The sequence below is a fragment of the Antechinus flavipes genome, chromosome 4 (genome assembly GCF_016432865.1).
Source record: "Antechinus flavipes isolate AdamAnt ecotype Samford, QLD, Australia chromosome 4, AdamAnt_v2, whole genome shotgun sequence".
NCBI lineage: Eukaryota > Metazoa > Chordata > Mammalia > Dasyuromorphia > Dasyuridae > Antechinus > Antechinus flavipes.
This window is the reverse complement of record NC_067401.1, coordinates 126,181,318-126,189,225: the sequence shown is the minus strand read 5'-3', so window position 1 is coordinate 126,189,225 and position 7,908 is coordinate 126,181,318. Positions and strand designations below refer to the sequence as shown.

At 37.7% G+C, this 7,908-nt stretch overlaps 1 pseudogene; it reads left to right on the top strand.

The window, feature by feature from the left end:
* Positions 1-278: 278 nt before the first annotated feature.
* Positions 279-969, top strand: LOC127561336 (bax inhibitor 1-like; annotated as a pseudogene).
* The last annotated feature ends 6,939 nt before the right edge of the window (positions 970-7,908 follow it).

Sequence of the window (7,908 nt, the reverse complement as noted above, 5' to 3'; positions counted from 1 at the left end):
TTTTATTTTACACTATATCGTGATATATTATAATGTAGCTATTTTAATATAATTTACAGATCAACTTGTATATATCTGTAAGCCTATCAGAAATTGGGTTCTAGGGTTCTAGCATATTTTTGTATGTAATCTAGACTTTAAAAGATATGAAATTTCACACAGGTGAAGGTATAGGAAATTTCAGATAGACGCTAACCAGAGCCAAAGCTTTTTATCAGCCATCCTCCAGGCTACCAAGCCTTCCTTGTGTGGGACCCCCAGCTAGACTGTGTTGGGTGATGACTAGTTTCCTTCTGTATGATTTGACAGCTACAGGGGCATACCTGCACATATTTATCCATTTAACTCCGACCAGCTTGCTCTTCCCCTTGGGTTCCTTAGGACTGATCCTATGACTTGTAAGAATACCTTACCACCGTGAAACTGAAAAGAAGAGGCTTCTTATTCTGGCTGGATTTGCCTTCATTGTAGGAAGTGGTCGGGCCCTATCCTGGATTTATGCGTGACTGCTAATCCAAACATTGTTCCAATTTTCTAGGTTGGAACTGCAATTATCTTCAGCTGTTTTTCCTTGAGTTCAGTTTTGCAAGTCATCACAGCTATGGCTTCTTAGGGGGCATCTTGATTTCTGCCATGAGCCTTATTTTTGTCGCCTCTTTGGGGAACCTCTTACTTGGATTTCATTTGCTCTTTCAGGTGAATCTGTATTTGGGACTGGCAGTTATTTGTGGCTTTATCCTTTTTGATACTCAGTTCATAATAAAAAAGTATGAGAATGGAGATAAGGATTATATCTGACACGGTGTTGACCTCTTCTTGGATTTTGCCGTCTTCTTATGGGGATTTTTGATGATCCTGGCAATGAATGAAAAGAACAAGATGAAATAAAAGGAACAAACACCATCCAGCCTTTCTATCTTTTGGTGTCTATCCCTCAACTCCCTTATTTTTTCAATGTACACATTATAGGGGGCATGTTCCATCATGGAACATCAGAAATGGAAATGGAAAACATCAGAAAAGATTTTACACTTTGCATTTTTATCTAAGATAGTTGTTTCAATCCAAAAAAAAAAAAAAAAAAAAGTGATTAACACCTTCCCCTTTGTAATTTTCCTCTATGTTCCCTGGGGTTCTTTATCAATGCCTTTCCTTCTTCTATGTAGACCCTTGTCTTTTTCCCTTCTTAAGTCATTATATCCTGATAGTAATGATGAAAATGGAACCAAAGCAAAAGCAATGGATTCTAGGAATCAAGCTTTCCTAGTTGTACTTTCCAGGTGGATTTGAAGTTTTTGTGGGGAGGGGTTTATTTTGTTTTGCTTTATTTATTTATTTTTTAAACTTTTTAAAGCCCATTTCTTCTCCTTTGGCTTCATTTTCATTTGATTAGTTACTATGGGTGTGAATATGGAATTATAGGAAAGGGTATATTTTAGTGGATTGGTCAGAGGCATTACAACTAAAGCAGTTTGGTAGTAGGAGAGTTGATAATATGCTTTTAGGATTGGGAAAGCCTGAATTCAAATCCTGCTTCAAAGCTTTGCTATTAGTTTAACTTTAAATAGATCACTTAACCTCATTCAATATCAATTTGCTCTTCTATAAAAAAAAGGCAATAATATTAACATTGAGAGTACTGCTAGGTTCAAATGAGACAGTATATGGAAAGCACCTTATATACCTTAAAGGGCTATATAAATACTAATGATGATAATGATGATGAATTCAATTCAACAGGATGAAAGACAAATAACACAGCACATAGAAAATGCTTACTAAATCCTTATTGACTTGCCTATTAAATTGTAGCAACAGCAGCATACATAAAGAAAATGCACAGCTACCATATGTGGGTATAGTCATAGCTGGAGAGGAAGTGTCCAGTGTCCCCAGAAAACATGGCCTAGCTGGACCTTCTCAGACAAGAGAATAAATAGGCCCTAAAAGAAAAGTATGCATTATAGTGATAAGACATTTGCAAGGCCGTGAGTAGGGTAGTTGGGCAGCTTGACATTGAAGGATAAGAGGAAACTAAAAGATGAGGTGTAAAGATGAGTGGTTGCTATGGGAAGCAAATGGGTCTATTTGCCATACACTGAGAAACATTTACCTGTCCCGCACTCCATAGATATGGACAACATTGGGCAAAGCCCAGTACTATTCAGGAATCTAGCTAGAGGCTTCACTGATGAATGGAAATTGCCAAAAATGCTATAAATATAATTATTTTGTTATCCAGTCCCATAATAATGTGAACAACTTCCTAAAGCACTTGCAAACAATCTAGAGTCTGAGAACATGGGTTTAAATCCCATTTTAGATGCTTCCTACTCATGTAATCTTGGGTAAGTCACTCTACATATTGAGTCTATTTCCTCATTTTTAAGATGGAGGCTTGTTACTAAGATTATCTCAAGTTCTTTCTAATACTAAACTTATTATTGTTATCTTTGTGAGTTTTGCCTTTAGGTTGATACTATCAGTTTACTGCTGGCCTGGCAGATATACTATCTTGTCTCATCCACAAAATAGAATAAAAGACAAAAACAAATTCGTTCCTATGTGCTTTGGTTGTACCCTAAGAATTCTAACTCTGCCTCTGGACAAATCACTCCAATTTCCCCTTGTCCAACCCTGCTTCAAGGAATTATCTTGCTTTGACATAGTAGAGTTAAACTTAAATATTCATCTAGTGTAAGCCCTTTGATTGTAAAGAAGTTTCAATATAATAGATGTATGGGATAAACATTGCAGAAGGCTGAAACACTGTATGATTGATTTAAACAAAGTGTTAACTCAGTGGAATTGATAAGACAATGGTTATCTAGTTTAGCATGGTGATTAACAGTTCTCTAGTTCAGTATGATTGAATTAATCTTACAACCAATAATGGTTCCCTAGTGATATAATGATTGGCTTATACTCAGCATGATGAATGGGTTTAATTGTAATAGAATATTTAAGAAGGTCAGAGTCAGACCTACAGACCTATTTGGAACAGACTCAGGGAAGACAGAGGACTGGAAGCTGGAGCACAAGCTCCCAGACTCAGGGAGACTTTAAGACCATCGTGGTGGTCTGCCTGCCTTCCCCACATAAACTAAGACACATTCTGGAGGACTTCTGGAAATCTGGCCTGGGCCCCAGACAAGGAAACAGACTGTGAAGGAGATAATAAAGAATTTGGCCTTTATCCCTGGTAATTTTTGTTATGATTACTCAGCTGAAATGAAGGCTGGTTCAAAGACATACAGAAAACTAACCAGAACATTACAAAACATAATACTTATAATACATAGACTAAATGGAATGTGAGTTGTGTGACTCAAATTTCCTTATTTAGTGGATGATTGTTGAAATATGGGTTTCACTACAGTATCCAAAATATCTTGGAGAAAGAATATAAAGGATAGAGAGAAATGGTGATTCCTATAAAGTACTGCTTGTATTGTTAACATGTTAGGCTAACCTTGAACTGTGGGGTAAAGGGAACATAGTTATGTCTAGGAAAGGGGGATACAATGGTGAGAAGACCCTTGATATGTGTCAGCCAGGCCTTGTTAAGGAATGTGGGCTAGGTTAGGATAGTCACATATATGTTGAGTTTGGAAAGGGACCTCAAAAGTTTGGGGTTGCAGACCATTGTCAAGAAGTGTCTCAAAAGAATTTGCAGGCTTAAACTCATAGCCAAGTCAAGGGGCATTAATCCCTGAAATACAGAGCAACACTGGTGAAAGAAGCTGTCCCTGTCCCCTGCTTTTACATCAGAAAATCAGTGCCCTGGGGAAAAGCTCCTTCTTCTAGTTACAGCTCTACCAATCACTGATCTAACTTTTTGCCTTGAAGGTCTCTGGATATCTGGACTAGACTGTTTCTTCTATTCAGTCCCAAATAGAACATTTCCTGTAATTATAGTGATTGTTTATCTCTGATTTAAAAAAAAAAAAAAAAAAAAGAAGTCACCCAAATCAAACTTTACTTATTATGATTTCTAAATAGAATAAAGAATTTCTTTCTTTCTTTATTTTCCTCTTTAAAAGCAGTGCCAATACTGACAAAGGTAAAAAAATAAATACTTTTCAAGGAAAAGCCCTAACAGTAAATCCGTTAATACAGTAATCACTGTAATTATCACTTCTTTTTCTAGTTTCTTGGCTTTCAGCTCAGGCTGTTTTCTACAACTCTATAATGTCAAGAAAAAGTAGTCTTGATTTTTATGTAGTACACATATTTGAATTCTAAATAGTGAAGTTATGAAAGGGAATAGAGAAAGAAAAGAAGGTGGGAGAGATAGACAAAAACAGAGACAGTGAGGGAAACAGCTAGAATGAGAATTGGGAACTTTTAATAATAGGAGTAATAAAACAAACAAAAACCAAAAAATGACAATAACAATAATAAAAACAACTCTCCTGAAAAATCTCTTGGTCAGCTGCTGGCAGACAGTAATGAGGATTTTAGTGGTTTTAGTTTCCTTTCTCTGATTTCTCTAAGATTTACAGAGGTCAACATATAAAGAAAATCATAATAAAATTCACCTGGAAGAACAAAAGAATGATTTTAAAAGATTTTTTAAAAATGGAAATGAAGGACGATTATTACTAAATCTCCAAGTAGGCTATAAAAAAAAAAAAAAAGGTAATTATCAAAGCTATTTGGTACTATTAAAAATAGACAAATTGATCATTGAAATTCCAATGTCTTTGTTGAGTCTACTTCTCGAGCAGATTTCACCCTAAAGATAATTACTTTGAATCAGCTGCTGGTCTTGATTCTGTTTGGGGATTTCTTTTTCCTCTACCTTAGGGCTACACTTTCCGTGACTGCATGGAGGATCGCCTATATTAGTTTGATTTTAGATGAGATATTAATGAATGTTATCAGATATGAATGCTCTCCTCAACCAAAAATCCTGCAGTATGAAAAACTCAAAAGCCCTTTAATATTTTTAAAAGGAGCCAAAATACATAATTTGAGCTAAAAAAAAAAAAACTCATTTTAAAAATTATTTTTAAATATGTTTGTGAGGAACTGACAGAATGAAGAGATTTTCATAGTAATATAGCCTTAAACAATACTTTAATTGTGACTTGAGACTTTATAATAACAAATGGGGCTATAGCTAAAAAGCTGCAGGTGTTAGATAATCTTAAATGAACATTCCCCTCCAGCTTTCCCACCACCTCTTAATTAGCATTTAAGTACTTCTTTTCAAGGTGATGATGGTTTTGGATTCTCTTAAAAATTTATTACTTGTATTCTTTTGCTTCTGGCTAGATTTTAGTGATTAGAATGTAAGCCTGGACTCCCCCAAACAATGGGAGAAAAGGCCAGGCAGGCTAGGGGATTGGGCTTCTGTGCTCAGGGTATTTAATATTGTGTTTTGAAGTTTTTACTTGGCTCTCCGTTCTCTGACAAAAATCTTGTCAGATGAGAGATGTCCTTTCTGGGAGATCATAATAACCCCCTTTTGCTTTTTCTTACTCTGAGTCTGTTTTTGTGAACTTATTGTCCCACACATGTTGATACAAAAATGTATAACAACACCAGCTGTTGTAAAAACCAATCATTTCATAAGTCCATTCTAGGTAAAATGAACAGTCTCTTCCTTCTCAAAATCATTTTAATGCGGTTGATGTAGTAAATGATGTGTTTGTAAGCACCAGAAGATGTGATTTAGGAGCTTAGTGAATATTGAAGTTTGGTCATATGAAGAATTCATAATAGGCCTTCTCTTTGGCAAAAAAGTAGGTTTATGTAGGAGAAGAAATTACAGACAAAATAAAGAGATACAATAGAGAATTAGGAATACATAGAAAGAAAAAAGGTTTTAATAATTAATGAACGAGATGAGGCGAGATCTTTCAAGGCAGCTGTGAAAATCGAGTAAGGGTTCATCTACTTCAGAGTTTGAGTAGGCCTGAAGGACATTAAGCACAGAGTCAAGGGCATACTTACGTAAGTCTCCTTCCTGCTATCCTCCCATGATATCAGTGTCTCCCCATTTCAGTCAAATATGGGCAACTATGTACTTATTGGTCAAGTTCAATTTCTTGGGTAGTTTCCAAGTTTAGAATGTGAGACCCTCAGCCAATAAGGATGAGGGTCAGTGGTGGGAGGGGGTATTTGCGTTAGGGATTAAAAGTGTTGACCCTGCCTGTAATGGGCTGAGGCTTGAGTTGATGCACTGAGGTTCCAAGCACATGAGGCTAAATAGTAATTGGACCATACTCTATTAATATATAAGCTTGGAGAAAGAATGGCCCCCGCCCACTCTTTGAGCAAGTCCTGATGTGTTGTATAGGAAATGACGATTTTGGTGGGTGGAGGCAGGGGAGTAGAAAAGGAAGGGGAAGGAGAGACTTTTGGGATTGCCGTTGCCACGGTTGGCTCAGCTCACATCTCTCTCTGTTAGCTGGCTTCCTGTCGCAACTGCCCATATTGCTATTGCAATCTTTCTTGCCCATATTGCTATCACAATCTTTATTCACCTCTTCACTTCAATAAATATTGAAGATTTTTCCCTTAACCTGAATTCCTGACTCCGGCTGATTTTAAATACACGGTCACTACACCTGCCCCCCATGATGCTTCCTCCCTTCCATTGTCTGCTCCGTGGGTAGGACACTCTTCTCTCCAGAATGTATAATAAACTTTGCTTTGCTTCTAGAGAGCTCTCCAGCTTTTTTATTAAATGGTGACCCCTCCCCTTCCTGAACCACACATTAATGATGAAAAAGACAGTTGTGGATTTTACAATAATTAGTCAGGCGAAAGGAAACATTCCAAGAATTTGGGGCACATTCTTAGCTCACAGGCTAAGTCTTAAGAAGGATTTATCACCTTAAAAGAAGAGTTAGTTAGTTATGAGGAGGAGGCAGAAATCATAAGGCATAGTGGTGAATGAGACCAAGGGAAGTTTTCTCAAAAAAGTCTATGAGATGGACAGACCTTATGACAGGAGTCATATGACCCCTACTCTCAGAGGTCTGCAGGGTCTTAGGCCCAGGTACAAGAGGTCACATGATTCCTAGGCCTAGCTTAAGGAAGTGATGTGACTCACAAGAAGCAGACAGCATTGGTGACCATTGTTCAATCATGGTTACTTCCTTTTCAGTCCATCCAATGAAAAGACTTTTTAACCAGCTTTACTATTTTCAGCTTGCCAGATCAAGCTCATGTTGGGAGCTATGTGCTTGGGCCTCTCCCTGCAGGGAATAAATACATGCTTTTTCTTTGTATCTGAAGATGGCTCTTAATTAGTCAATTTGGGTAAAGAGTCTAGCACCCATCCCACATTGGGGGGTGGGGGTGGCAGTGGGGGGAGGGGTGTGATGAGAGGAGAGGCACAATGTGGCATGGGGGAGGACTGAAGAGAAAGACCCCACAAGGCAGGGTGTCAAGGCTGACTGACCCAAAGAAGCTCAGCAAAGAGGGGGTGGGCCATAAGCATTTTTATAGGAGAAATTTAATCTCAGGGACATGACTTGAATTTCTTGGCTGCACACAAGGGGGGGCACCCATGGGATTGTGAGGTGGGAAGGCCTGCACCTCAGGGGGTTGACATAATTTGGATTTTTTTGCTGAATACAGCAAGGTAGGGCTATAAGGCTAAACTGATCCCCATCAGTGCTCCTCCCTATTTGTCTCAGAGCAATACTTCAGTTTTTCTCTGCCAACTGTACCCAGTCATCCAGGACTTCTTCAATTTAATTTAAAATACTAAAACAAACCCACTACCTAATTCCCAATCTTTTACCTTTTGATTAGAATTCAACCTTTTATCATTGTTACAAAAATTAATTCATTTGTACTTTGTAATTCATTTCACCCAAAAGTACCCTCAATTTCCAGCAGCTATTTGTTCTGAGTTCCCCCTCTCCTCTTTATACTCTCTTCCCTCCC